The 14,831-nt window shown below is 43.2% G+C and overlaps 1 protein-coding gene across 3 annotated transcripts in view; it reads left to right on the top strand.

The window, feature by feature from the left end:
• Mitf (melanocyte inducing transcription factor) overlaps positions 1-14,831 on the top strand; it is a 196,981-nt gene that overhangs the window by 763 nt on the left and 181,387 nt on the right. The window lies entirely within an intron of this gene.

A 14,831-nucleotide genomic window follows, 5' to 3' on the forward strand; every position in this document is an offset into this window, starting at 1 on the left:
ACCCGCCCCGGAGGCCTCCAGGTGAGGCTCCCGGGCTCCGCCTCTCACCTGTCCGACAGCTGTGGGAACGCGGGGCGGGGCCTGCGGGGGGCGTGGCTCCGCGTGCGGGTGCAGCTTGCTGACCCTGAGGTCCGGGGCACGCCCAGGTCTTCCTCGGGAGGGGGCCTTGGGATTATTAGGAGTGCCCCGTTCTGCAGCTGCACGTGTTAGTTCGCCGGGCGCGTCAAGAAGTTTAGGAGCGCAGTGAGGACACCCGCGGATCTGCCCACCCCCACTCCCAGTGCCGCTTTCTTTGCCACCTCCGTTCCCATTTGCGTGGCCAAAGGCACTGGCTCGCTCTTTTCTCCTTGCCCTGCGGTCACCCTGGACCCCTCACGCTTCATTTTTCAATGAGGGGGAGATGGTTGCTTGAGGCTGTGAGAGCAGACAGGGGTTTGTTTCCATCCTTCTTGCTGAGATAGGGCTGCGTAACTGGAGGAGGTGAGCTGTGCGTGCGCCGGTGTACACCTCCCAGTTCTGCCTCTCTGTGTGACTAGAGTCTGGGTGAAGGGGCCTGGCTGAAGGCGGACAGGGTTCAGAAATCGGTGGTGGTGGGGGATGGAAAAGGGCAACTGAGTCAGGCGGAAGGCGGTGGAATCCTAGCTTATGGAAAGAACAAGTCTGGTTCTTGCTCCGACAGAAAGTAGAGCCAGGTGTGATTCTTTCAGGGCTGCGGCCAGACTCCGAATCCAAGTTGGAGAAGAAAATCTGGGAAGAGCAGACCCTGGGCAGCCCTTGCTGAAGCAGCCTTTTTTGTAGATGCTTAAGGCAGTTTGGAAGGATGCATAAAACCAGCCTTTAGCTGGTGGCTTCTCTTCATAATGGCTATTTTGTGTGTGAGCATAGATTGTGTGTGTTGGGGGCTGGGGGTTTTGAGTAATATTGTGTAAGGGGTATTGTTGGTTATGCTCATTGGGGCTTTATCTGCATTCGGCTGAAGGGACTAGTGTTTTACTGAGCAGTCTCTGTTTTTGCTTCTATAAGCAAATGCTTACATGGCCAGAATGAGGGAGCGGGTGTGTGAGTGGAGTCCTGAAAGAAATGAATTAACCGGACTCTTTGGAACATTTTTGATGGTAGCTGATACATAACATTACATGAGTTTGAGGGAGTGATCTGGAAAGCCCCAGATAAGTGTCACTGTGTTCTTGTTGGAGCATTGCGGCCTGATCTTTCTCAGAGTCAGCAAGAATGACTTGTGGGGGTGCACTGTCCTCAGTAGCTAGCTAGCAAGCACGTGTAAGGAAAAATGTGGGTGCGTGGGAAGAGATGGCTTCACACAGTGCTGGAAGCAGGTGTGGGACAGCAGTAGTATGGGTAAGGAAGACTAAATTTAAAAAGTTGTTGTAGAACTTGTTTGTAGAGCACACACATACTCTTTGAAATAAACCAGTTAAATAAAATCTGTGAATAAGTATATGGAATCGGCAACATTACCCTATAGTGTTTTCCTGCGGTTGTCTGAGGTATTGTCATCGGCATCTGTGGTGTGACTTTTAAAGGGTACACGTTCTTTGGGGCCTTCTTATTGCTTCCTAAGTGTTTGCTCAGCCATTTTACCTCTTATATGTGCTGTCTGGGAAGAATTATAGTTCAAGCACTAAGGCTACTGCAGCTGGATTCTCTCTCAGTTCTTATTCTTCCTGTTGTCTCCTGGAGCTGAAAATGTATCCAGGATCCACCCATTTCTTGCCATCTCTTCTGCCGTCACTCTGAATCAAACTGCTGTCAACTCTGCCTGGGTTATTGTAGTTGTCTCTTTCCCAGTCTCCTGCCTTTAACCGTTACCCATGTAGAGTGGATTTTCAGCTTAGCCCCAGTGTTCTTGTTAAAGCTAATTTTCAACTGGGGCACATTTTTGTCTATCCCCCCCCCATCATTGGGCAATGTCTGGAGACATTTTTGATCATTACGGTGGAAGGGGCTTGTTCGTGGCCTTTAAATAGATTCCAGGCCACTGCTCATCTTTCTTAAGGACACAGGACAGTCCCACCACGTAGTGTTACCCGAACCCAAACTTGGATAGAGCTGGGGTTAAGAAATCCTGTGTTAAACTCAAGTCACATCACATCTTTCTCTCAGAGCCCTTTATGGCACTTAATTTTTCGCAGTAAACTCAAAGTCCTTGAAATGGCTTAAGGCAAGCTACACGGCCAGGCCGCCTGCCACCTTGACCCCATCTCTTGCGGCTCCCTGTGGTCCAGCCAGGCCGGTCCCCTTACTGTTCCTGGGATGCCCACGTTCATCCACCTTTGGCATTTGTATATTGTACTTGCATCTGCATGGTCCAGCCAGGCTGGTCCCCTTACTGTTCCTGGGATGCCCACGTTCATCCACCTTTGGCATTTTTGTATTGTACTTGCATCTGCTGGACTCATCCTTTGTCCAGACAGCCACGGTGCCTACTCAGTGGACCAATGCGACCTTACTTTAAATGTCCCCGGTCGTGAAGAACATGGCTTTCTGTGACCACAGTATTCACAGTTGCTCTGACCCCACACTATCTTCTCATCCAGCTGTTTTTTTCCCACAGTACTTATAACTTGCTGTGTAATTTATGTTTGTTATGTGTGTCTCCACACTAGACTGCAGGCTTCAAGGGAGCAGGGACTTCTCTCTGTTGTTTTGTTCACTGTTGCCTCCTCGAAGCCTAGAACATACTTTCTCAGCCTCAGTGCTACTGATATTTTGTGCCAGGTAATTCGCTGCTGTGTGCAGCTCTCCAGTGTACTGCAGTTTAGCAGCATCCAGTGATTTCTTCCTGCTGAAGGTCATCACTGCCCCTTCCACCAAAACTGTCTCCAGACATTGTCACGTACCCCTCAGTGGGCAAAAGCACCCTAGTTCAGAACTACTGGCCTAGAACAATGTCTAGCAGTAAATATTTATTTATTTTCTCCTTAAACATCCCACTTAGGGTAAGGTGCTTTTGTTTTGCATTTAGCATCGTGTTCCTTTTTAGTTAGATATCCACCAGCCTCTCTCCAAAAGGGGAATCTATATGTTCTTCATTGGGGTTTGCATCAGATATTCAGGTATTTCAATGAGAACAGGCACATTTTATTCCCTGCAATTCCTTGATGTTAAGCCTTAGCCCCATTTTGGCCATATTGACTGGTGAGACTATCATAAGAGAAGAGACATTATCAGGAAGTGTTCTCATGAAGAATTGTTTGCACTTAGACTCCTCCAACAAGGTTTTTGAAACCTTTGTATGTGATGCAGAGGAAGATATCAAAGCGGAGTCTGGAATTCACACCCTGGCATCATCATATTGGGGAAGCAAATATGGAACTGTGGAGTGAACTCCTCGGCGCCAGGAAACTGTAGGGCTTTGCATGTTACAGCACAGTAGCATCTGCCTATGGTCCTTCCGTTAACTCAGTTCAGGAGTTTGGGAATTTGTAGTGGCTAATTCTCTTTTCCCGTGCAGACTTCAGAATCGGCTTAACTGGACTCCAATTTCTAAAATTTTAGAAGTGTTTTAGATGTTATTAAATTAAACTTCCTGCAAATTATAAATGATAATGCAAGTGTCTGTTTGGCTACTGATGGCGTGACAGGATAGAGCAGTGGTCCCCAAAGGCTGATTCTAAGGGAGCTGTGTGAAGTTTGCACAAATACATGCACAAATAAATGAGGAAGACAAGGATTGCTGTGTCACATGCATACTCACACTGAATAGAAGGCCACTGCCATTTCTTGGATCTACGTGGAGATTTTTCCCTTTGTCTTCACATTAAAAATGCCTCTTCTTTCATGAAATAATTCATTCTTGTTCAAACTGTCAATCTTTTGTTGGTTTCTGAAAATTTCTTGATTTTTCTGGCCTGTTCAGTCTGGAGGGGTCTAACGGTTGGAAATTAAAAGTCTTCTGGTATCAGTGTCTTTCCTTAGCAAGCTGGGTGACCTTGGGCAGGTGGGGGAGCTCTGATTTTTCCCACCTGGCAAATGGGAGCTCAAGAACTGCAGATGTGGCTCTTGTTACTTTCTCTCTCACTTGACATTCTAGAATGTGTGTCTACTTGGTTGATTGTGGCTAGGTTCTCTAAGGCAAGTATTGTTATGCAATACGTTTCCTCAATTTCACTAAAATCTTTTTTGTTTCTAGTGTACTATTCTGATAACTTTTTAAAATTTTTCCTCCAATTCCTAGCATTGCTTTATGCCTGTTTTTTTTAAAGCTAGCATTCAGTGACATTAGCACATATGTGAAAATTCATCTTCAGCACTTAGTTTTGTGCTAGTACTTGAAAATTAACATCAGTAATGATAGCTAACATTTAGTGTGCATCATGTGTCGGCCCCTGTTCTAAGTCTTTTTACTTGCAGAAAATATGCTTAATTTTGTAAAACCTGCCTGTGTTTGTAATATGAAATAAAAACAATGATAATTTTTTATTTTAAAAATAGATAATGCTTAGCTAGTGCTTACGTGCCAACATTAGCTTGTATATTTTACTTGTGTTATTAACTCAGTTAATTCTCACTTCAGTCTTGGGCATATATAGTTTTATTATCTTCATTTTACAGAAAAGGAAGCCAAGACATAGTACATTCTAGAAGGTGCCCAGGTTTAAACTGAGGTCCGGTTTGAGCCCCGTGCTCTTACTTTTAGGTGTAAAGCAGAGTGCATAATGGGCCGAAGTCCTGTGATTTGTTATACTGTGCCTTCTCCACAACCTCCAGCAGGGTGGGAGAAGGAGGGCCTCTGGGTCCAGCTAACCACATGAGGGAAGGTGTGGTCCTCAGGGGCAGGCAGGTGCCAGCAACTGAATTTACTAGAGCAAGGAGAACAGTGGTGGTAGTGACTATGCCCCCCAGAGGAAACATGGTTCTGCATGTGTTTAGAATCCTACAGTGGTAGCAGAGGCACTCAATAAACATGGCAGGTGTAGAGGGCCCGGTGGTTAAGTGTTATGGTCATGGCTTTTCCACTTAGCCACTTACTTGACCTCTTGGAGTATTAATTAATTAATTAATTATTTTCTTTTGTTCTTTCTATCTTTCTCTTCTTTTTTTTTCTTTTTTTCTTGTTTATAGAGATAGGGACTCATTATATGGTTCAGGCTGGCTTTGAGCTCACTATGTAGCCCAATTTGGTTTGGAACTGGAGGTGATCTTCCTGCCTCAGCCTCCTAAGTGCTGGGATTATAGGCCTGGGCCACTATTCCTGGCTTTATGGTTACATTATCTTTACCTGTGAAATAGGGTCACTAGAACCCATCTTCTTAGAGTTAGTATGAGTTTCAAAACTGAGGCCCAAAACATGAAAATGTATTCAGTATATAGCGCCTTGCATTTTTAGTAAATGATAACAACTCTGTTCTAGTAGAACTTTACCATAGGAATTTTTCCCTCCTCCTCATAATAACTAAAGCATGTATAGAATCATATATGTAGCAAAATACATAAGAACATGGTGCTCTAACTTAGCAGATGTTCACATTGCACCATCCTGATTTGTTTTGTTGAATGATTAGCTGGAACATTTGATTAAAGTGGTATTCTCTGTGATCTAAGTGTTGGTTTTGTGCATAATTGAAGATTTCCTTTTCTCAGTTACCACTATTTATAGGATTTCTTTAAGTGTAAGTGTGTTTCATTCCCTTTGAGTTCTGCAGTGCAGTCGGTACAGGCTGATGTTTATATCTGCTCCAGTTGTGCAAGAAGTGGAAAATATCCTTTTTTTAGAACAGGTCACATGTTCTTACTGTCAGGAATAGGACCTCAGTGTAAAAAAATGTATCTTGGGACAAATCAAAGTTACTAAATTTCTCTTTCCAACTGCTTTGTTTCAGAACTGGCAGTATTAGGATAAATAACAAGAAAATAAATTTTTTTTTGGTCAAGGTCAACAAGCAAGAGCTCCGTGTGTGTGTGTGTGTGTGTGTGTGTGTGTGTGTTTTAGTGGGTATTAAGTAAAACTGTTAGATTTGCCTAATTGGAATAAATTATAAAAATATGTTTGACTATATTCCAAGTACGTACTATTTGGAGAAGATAAGAAGGCAGGCCAGAGATATTAAATGCAGTAAATGCAGTAATCACAGGCTTTTGATTTGTAAAGGCATGTGTGATTTGTGAGTCTAGGGACCATTGTGCAGTGTGAAAACAGGAATTATACAAAGACATGACACCTGCATCTTTATTGAGACAGATGAGGGTAAGAAGACCTGTGAGGAAGTTGGGATTCCCATATTTCTACCCCCACTCTGTTACCAGGCAGTTCAGGAGAAGGCCAAGTTTGGCTTCTAAGTGGTAAGCCTATTTGTCTAGGTGGTTTCTTAAATATAACTTCCTTATTTCCCTTTCTAATTTCTTTTTTTTTTTGTACTGGGGATTGAACTCAGGGTCTCCACACTAAGCTACATACCCAGGCCTTTATTTTTAATTTTGAGACAGGCCCCACTAAATCACTATGTTGTACAAGCTAGGCTCAAACTTGCAGTCCTCCTGCCTCAGCCTCCCAGAGTTCTGAGATTACAGGCATGTGCTGTCACATCCAGCTGGCTCCCTTATGTCTCTGTTTCATTTCTTCTTCCTTTGGCCTTTCAGGCATGCCATGAAGAATAAAAAAGGTATACATTTGGGGTGTTCACATGAGCCATCTGTCCTGAGATTCAGGATGGTAAGGCTCCTGAGTGGCTTCTCCGATGTGAGGCACTGTTCCTGCAGGGTGTTGGAGATGATGGCTCCTTGGTTGTCTTCCATAGGAGCTGGAAGTTGAATCTTAGTAGGCTGAAAGGGATGCTGTGCTCTGCAGGAGTCAGGGTCATGGTGGGAAAAAGACCCGCAGGGCTGGAAGTGGTACCTCAACATTATGAGCACGTGAGGACCCTTATCGTCCTCCCCAAGTTGCTTTCAAAGCTTCCTCCAATAACTTTAAGCAGAAGAATAACTGAGGTCAGAAGGACCTGGATATATTTGTTTTTCACCTTATCCTTCTCTTCCTTGTTGCCTGCTGTCCTTATCAGTTATTTATTAAACCCTGGTGATGTGTCTGGCTTTGCACTGGCCATGGGGATTCAAATATAAACCAGATAGCCAGAGTTTCTGCTAGTATCCTGCTTCCACCTTTTAGGTAAGGACCTCCAGGTTAATAAGGCACCAAATAAGTGAGCATGATAATTTTTTTTTTTTTTTTTTTTGTAAATGCACTAGAAACTGAACAGGATGTTACTAGTAGAGTGTGACTGGGAAAGAAGCAGGGTTTATTAGTTTGGATGACCTGGGAGGACAGCATAGAGGAAGCGATTTTGAAGCAAGACTGAATGCTTGACACAAAGGTACAAGTTTTGGCACTGTCAGTTATTAGCTCTGCGACTTTGGACAAGTCACCCGACCTCTCAGAACTTCACTTTCCTCTTCTGGAAAGTGAGGCGGTAACTGCCTTGCCAGACTACTGTACGCGGAGCAGCTAACATCAGCCAACATTAGCTGACATCAATGCAGCAGGTGTTCAGGAAGACCTTAGGACCAGTTTCAGGTGAGCTATGAATAGTGAAGAAAGAAATGAAGGTATCAATCTTTGTTTTGTTTATAACTTGATTTATGTGATCCCCTCACATCTAGTGGTCAGATTTCGTGCTTGTCTTTATAAAACTAACTGGACTAAATGCAGAGCTGTTTTGTTATTTTTATTGCCCTTTCTTTCCTATAAAGTCACCTTGCTCCGTGCTGTCCCGTTCTGTTCCTGTGTGGCTGCACAATATCTGCAGATGCTTAGGCTAGGGATGGGGTTTCAGGATGGGTTTTGATTTGGGATTTTGAGGAGATATGCAGGTACCCAAGGATTTAGCAGTAACTTGATTTGATTGATGTCATAAAATATGCAGGCCCACCATGAACACATGAGCAGCCAGAGCTCCTGACTCTATCTGTGTCTCATCTTGGATCACACTTCCTGTCCGCATTGGTGCAGGAATGAAAAGGTGAAGCTGTCCTTCCCCTTAGGATGCCAGCCTTGACTTCCATGGGCAATGGCACGTTTTTAATGAACCTCTTGAAGTTTGTGAAGCATGTTGATTTCAGGGGCTGTGTTCCTTGACTCAAATACCCATGGAATAGTGACCTTCAAAAGGAAAGATCCTAGGTTGCGTGAGAGTAAGTATTTTAAATCCAAGTGCAGTGGTTTATGGATCTGTAGAGGGCAATGGTAGAATTCCGGCCTATCAAAAACCATGGCTTATTGAGCAGTTTCAGGAAGACATCTGTGATCTTTGCCCTTCTTTCCCTACTCCTTCCCCATAGTGGGATATCTTGCTGAATCATTCACACTTATTCCTGCCTTTTCCCATCTGATTAAGGACAGACAGCTGCAGAAAAGTGGTTGTCCACACTGCTGGGAGAGTGCATGGCTTGTATTTGTAGGAACCTTTTTCTTTCTGGGAAGCTCGGCTTGCAGCAACCAGAAGAAGATGTGAGGCAGACAAGATTCATTTATTGGTGTGGCTGGGGCTATATAGGAAATTACAAAATGATAGGAACGCTGTATTCACTTTGGTACTTTGTAAGATGTTCCTCAATACTAACTAGTTCTGAGAAGCATATTTTTCAAAATATAGGTTTTATTTTTATAACAGGATTTGAAATTTGGTGGAAGAAAATGCGCATGGAACTTGCAAAGATGGTTTTTTTGTTTAATTTAGGGATTAGTGTAATCCTGGTAAAGCCAGAAGCTCTCAGTGAGATCAGTGAGAAGTGCTCTGGTGCTCCCCTTGTACGAATGTGGTTTCTCCTAAACTGGTGGAGACAATCCCCAAGTCAATTAACAGACATGCACATAAGTCAGTGGTCAAACTGTAACAGTCACCCCTCCATCAAAAAACCTGGGTGCATTTCTGTTTTTCTTGTTTAGTGTTTGAAAATTTTCAGCAAAAGGTGAAAAGTCAGTCTTAGCTTTGCTCTGTTGTATTTCTGAGCTTGCATGGCACACCATCTAAATTTAGGATGGTGGCTCCTTGGCCAGTAGAACCCTTTGCAGCTAATTTATAATGCTTTTGGCCAAGACAAATCACGAATCAACATTAAAATAGTACCGGTCAGTTAGGTTCATTTACTTGTAAGGGAAGAGGAAGGGAAGATACCAACTATGCATTCCTGAAAATCTAGTTATTTATTTTTAAAAGAAGAGTATATGATAGCTTATGTGAAGCAATCCCTGCAAATACAGGCAGCGGGCATCATTCCTGGTGACATTCCAAATAAGTTTGCCCATGTGCAGCAAAGGAAGTATGTGTGGAAGGTAACCTGTGAGAGGTTGGCAGCTGACGCATGGTGTACTGGACAATCAGAGTACAGACTTTTTGGAACCGTACCTTGCATCATCGTAGCATACTAATTTCCCCTGGTCACTCCACTAATAACATTTTTGTCTGGGTAAACACTAGATGAGCAAATGCTGAATGATGAGATCTCAGAGTGCAATTCTAATGACACTGATTATGGAGAGAAGCTTTAAATCTTTGTTAATTCGGAAATGCATGAGAAGGCTTGATGGTGCTCACTTGGTCAGAGTGTCAAAGTCACTAGCAGACGAGATTTACTGGGAGTTGAATGACCAGGCCGACTAACTGTGGTTAGTTTTGGGGGTCACTGTTGGTTTGGGAGCTCTCTCTCATTGCCCCCTTTTCTCACTCTCGGGTACTGATACCTGACATCTTTCTAATCGGTTCTCACTGGCAGCCAACTTCCTTTTCCTTACATTTCTTGTAGTGGGCACTTTTTTCTTTTTTTTAACATCCTCTCTTCTGATTTTCTCACATCTACTCCTTTCACATGCCCAGCCCATGCAGCTCAGTTTCACTGCTCCAGGAGTGGAGGAGAATTCAATACGGGCCTGACCACAAGCCCCCATCACAGGGCTTGGTTTTTAGGAAGGTGCACAGCCCTTTGTCAAAGTGAAACATCGCTACTGTAGATCTGATAACTACCTTTCCTGAGAGAACTGAACTTTTCTCTCTTAAACCAATGGGTAGTTTTTACCAGTGATCATATAAGCAGTGCTCCTTTACTTTTACTGTTCTGATTCAGGAAATATTTCATTTCAATAGGAGAGTGATTCAATATGGAGACAGCTGAAAAAGCCTTAGAGTGGTTTTTCAAAACCGAGTGTGCATCAGCACCCCCTGGAGGGCTTCTGGGACACAGCACAACAGTTTCTGATTGAGGGTATGAGGTTGGGTCTGAGAATTTACATCTTTAGTAAGTTTCTCTGTTGGGGTGGGTGTACACTTTGCAAAGCATTGCTCCAGGATGGTGTTGGTGGGTAATTTTACTCAAAGAACTTGAAATAGAAAACACTGCAAAGATGTGGAATGTAAATAGTCTAAGCTTGGGCTGCCCTATCAGGAGTCAGAACACTCAAATCATGGTTGTTAGTCCATAAAGTAATTTGTTGGTTAAATAACAAAAAGGCCAAGGGTAGGGATAGGGTTGGCTAGGTTTATCAAAGGCAAGAATCTCTATTTCTGTAAGTGTGACCTCTGAGTGACTTGTAGTTGACCTGTCTTTAGTACCATAAGGAGTCCTGACCCAAACCAAGAGGGAGTGGCAGTTTATTCCAGTCTCTGAAAGTGCGAATCTTGAAGTAGACAGCAGTCACTTGACAGAAAGCATTGGTTGAGAAACACAGTGCTGGTGGTTCAGGGCACGTCCACATGACCAGATTGTTTTTCACAAAACTTCTGTTGAATAAAATTTGAAATACGACTGTCAGCCTGTTTTCCCGTCTTTAATGAATTCCAGACAGTTTGGAGAGTGTGGGAGCTTCCAAAACAAAGGAGTGGAGTGACTGTGAACCAGTCAGCACCCATTTCGTCATGCATAATGGGTGTCTTAACTGTCTTTCCCTCTGTTTTGAATCTCACCAAGCTGCTTGCTTCTCTTATGGTGAGGTAGAGACTGTGAGAAGCAAGGGCAGGGCCAAGCTTGGGTCAGACAAATAAAGCCTATCGAAAATTTCCAGACTCCCTTTTTACCAGAAATGAAGTCTGTCCCTGTGTTTAATCCACTCAGGCCCAAGAATTTTGGATTTTTTTTGTCTTTTGTTGCCTACTGACATTTGCAGAAAAAGAGCCCTGATCTGTTCTTGCTGTAAATTGGTTAAAAGTTCTAACAAGTCTGAACTTTGGAGTAAGACAAAAAAAATTAAATCCCACCTTGGCCACCTAGTAGCTGTAATCTTTGGCCAAGTTATGCTTGAGGCCCCTGTTTCAACACAAGACTAAAAGGAGGTAGGGGATAATAACATGTTCTTAGTATAGGGTAATTGTGCAAATTAAAAGAAATATGTGGGTGGAGGGCTCAGCCCAAAGCCTGGCTCTTAGTTGCCTTACCCTAGTTACCTTCAGGTCCATGGCATCAACTAGGCTTTTGACTTGAACTGAATTTTTAGTTTTAGATGGCTTAATAAAAAAAGAGGGAATAACCCAGAGGCAATCAGTAGGAAGAGATGAGCACTCAGAAGAGAAAAGGGCCTCCATGATGACCACATTGGATAAGCAGCACCAGCAACTTCTAAAGTTATTGCAGGTCAAATAGTGGGGACTGGTGGGATGGCTAAGAGGGGAGGTATTTGAGGACAGCAGGAGCTATTTACATGCAAGGCGTTAACTTTTGTTTCCAGCACAATCTTTGTCTCTATCACCATGTTTCCTTTCATCATAATAATAGACTGTAGCTGGGTGGAGAAATGAATAATGAGATGCGCTAATTGGCATTGCCCAATGCTTGGCCTAGAGCAGCTCAGCACCACTGCTGTCTCCACACAGGCAAGTGTGACTCCTAACTGTCAGCTGCAGCCTCGCCTGCAGTGACTTCTTCCTTTGGGCTTACACATTTAACACCACATCCTCTTTACGCAGGTATCTTTATCCGCTACAACCCACCTGGCCCTGAAGTCCTGAATGTCAGGGTCTTCTACTCTTCTTGTCTTTCCCCTGGGTATTAGCTCTTAAAGAGACTTGAGTCTCAGTTGTAAGATTCCTCCTGTCCCTACCTATTTGATTGTTGTCTTTTCTTCATCATCACCAAGTTGTGCTCCTGAAACCTTTGGCTGAACTGGTCACTAGAAAACAGGAGAGGATTAGCCTAGATAGTAGTTACCTTTGTCTGGGAATGGATCTCATTACAGAGCACCTGTGTCTGGATGCCTTTGTCGGATACAGCTGAGTCCTATGACCAAGGACAGTGAGGTGCCTGCCGGCAAGGTAATGAGACTCTGCCTGTAGTGGGGCCGCAGCAGGTGCCAGCTTCTGCTGTTGGTGTGACCACACCTGCTCCTCTACTTGCTGTGCTGCAGCGGTTGCCCATCTTTGCTGACTATGGCAGTTTTGTGCTCCTAGTGGGGCCATTTCATTAGAATTTAGGAGTTTGCATAAGAATTGAATATACTGGTCGTCCCTCTGCTCTGCGCAGGTGCTGTGTACTCTCCCATTGCTTTGTTACTTTTAAGAACACAGGGTAAATAAGGATTCTCCGTAGTTTAAAGCACACCGACTGTATAGTAAATTCTCAAATTCTTGGGAGTTTATGCAGCGAATTCTCAAACAGATCCCAGCATAGGTGCAGCTCACGAGTCTTCCAGACTGCCTCCAACTTTCACTGTTGTGTGCATAGGAGTGAGAGTGAACATGATTGCCAGTTAGTGGGATGCAGCTTCTACCGGAATCCATGCATACTTTCAGACACAGATGCAGGATTCTCAAGGCAGCATTGTTCAGATAATTTCACCTTCTCTCTGGTATTAGAACTAATCCAAACTTGTCTCTTGGTTAAATAGTTCCAGTTCTGAGTTTTATAAGGAAACAGAGAAAAGTTTTCCTCTTCCCACGAGATTGAAAGAAACAACTAGACTGAAGCTAAAGGTGTGTAGGGGTGGGTGCTTTCCTGTGGGAGCGATGTGTTTGGAGATGGTTCTGAGCACAGGAGGATGGCGACTGAGTAGAGCTCCAGTCTCATGGGCTAATGAACTCTGCCTGTCATTGAGAGAACAGGGTGAAACGGCTGTGTGTGGGCTGGAGTGGAGAAGCAGAGCTCAGATCTGGGGTGGAACCAGCCACAGAGATGGAAAGGGTGGCTTTGGAAGTCTTCAGAGTTAGAGCTCTTGGGCATTTAACTGGGGGGATATTAAGAGATCTATCCATTACTCTTATTTTCCCAGAGTCATGGTTTAGGAACAACTTGTAGCATCCTTGGCAAATTTGCTTGGCCCTAGAAAGTGGAATGATGTTTGATAAATATATACTGAGCCTATTCTAGAGCCAGGAGACAAAACTGAGCAAAAAGTGTCCACCTGGAACCACCATCTCTCACGTAAATGGGTGGCTGCTGAATGATGATCAGATCATCAGGGGCCAGACAAGTTCTTCCTGGGGGAGGAAAAGGGCCCATTTGATGATCATATCAGCCACTCTGGGAAAGAAACATGTTTGAACTGGTGTGTTCACTGAAGACAGACTTTAGGTTCCCCCTCATTTTAAGGTCTTTAAAAAAAATAACGTGTATTTTAAGAAATCAAGCATCTTCTAGTTATAAATAGACCAAATGATAATACATATTTTGCTATCTTTCAGTTCCCATGGGTATAGGGAATTTTTTAGCTCTCTGTGTATCTTAACTATCTAGGATACAGAGTAACAGTAAATTTTTGTTGATTAAAGAATGACCAGGATGGACAAAGTCTTTTCAGTGTGTGAAAATGAGACAGTAACTTTGGGAAGCTTAAACCCTTTCAGGAAAATTTATAAGAAATGATCTCAACCTTTCCTCTTATTAGCTATGGGTTCTTGTTAATTTTTATAAGGCTCAGTTCTTGCACCTGGAAAGTGTGGCCAATAATAGAATTTCCTTCTTGGCACAGTTGTGCAAATTCTAAGAAGATAACATGTAACCCTGACTGGCATGTGTACATGCTCAATACGGGAAGTTAGTAGGAGCATTGGTTTTTGTTAGTACTAATGGTGCTAAGCAATGTCATAAAACTACAGGCACTTCTTGTTATTAATGTTCTATGCAGTCATTAAATTAGTGCCTACTGAACCACTGCTACTAGGGAAATAGTAGCTAGGTTCCTGGGAGCCTCTGGTGGCAACATTTTTGTCAGCCAATCAATGGGTAACTTTATTTTATGTGGGTTTCTGTTTAGACAGTTTATTCATTTAATATATATTATTGATTTATTAAAATTGAAGTACTATAACTGTGTCTGAATGATGCTTTTTTATTGGTGTATTTTTGTGATATATAATAATTACATTCATCTTGAGGAATTGGTATATGCACATATCGTATCTTCGTAATTTTTACTTCCTCTCCCTTTTTGTCTCTTTCCTAGGTCCCTGTCCCATCTCCACAGAGTCTTGTTTCCTATCATCTCTGTTTTATTTTGATCTTTATGTTATTTATCTTTTGGACATCTCAAATAAGAGAAACCATGTAACAGTCACTCTTCTGTGTCTCCTTGATTTCACTTGGCATTACAGTCTTAAGATCCATCCGTTTGAATGATGTTTATCTTAGCGTATGTAGTATTTTCTCCATAGGGCACATCGCAACCTTTCTACCCTTGGACTCTCTAGAAATCGCTGCAGCACTATGCTTACGTGCAGTCACTGACAAACACACAAATTCAGAAAACGTGGCTTGAAAGAGACCATGAAAAGGACGTGTGTTTACAGTATGCCATGAGCAATGAAACCAGAAGGCAGACCGTCACCACCTTGCTTGGCCCACTGGAAATGTGCACATTGGGCTGCTCAAATTCCTGGCTATCCTGTGAGTGTCCACAC

Source organism: Fukomys damarensis, unplaced genomic scaffold (genome assembly GCF_012274545.1).
Source record: "Fukomys damarensis isolate Sample0158 unplaced genomic scaffold, DMR_v1.0_HiC HiC_scaffold_28, whole genome shotgun sequence".
In the NCBI taxonomy this organism is placed as follows: Eukaryota; Metazoa; Chordata; class Mammalia; order Rodentia; family Bathyergidae; genus Fukomys; species Fukomys damarensis.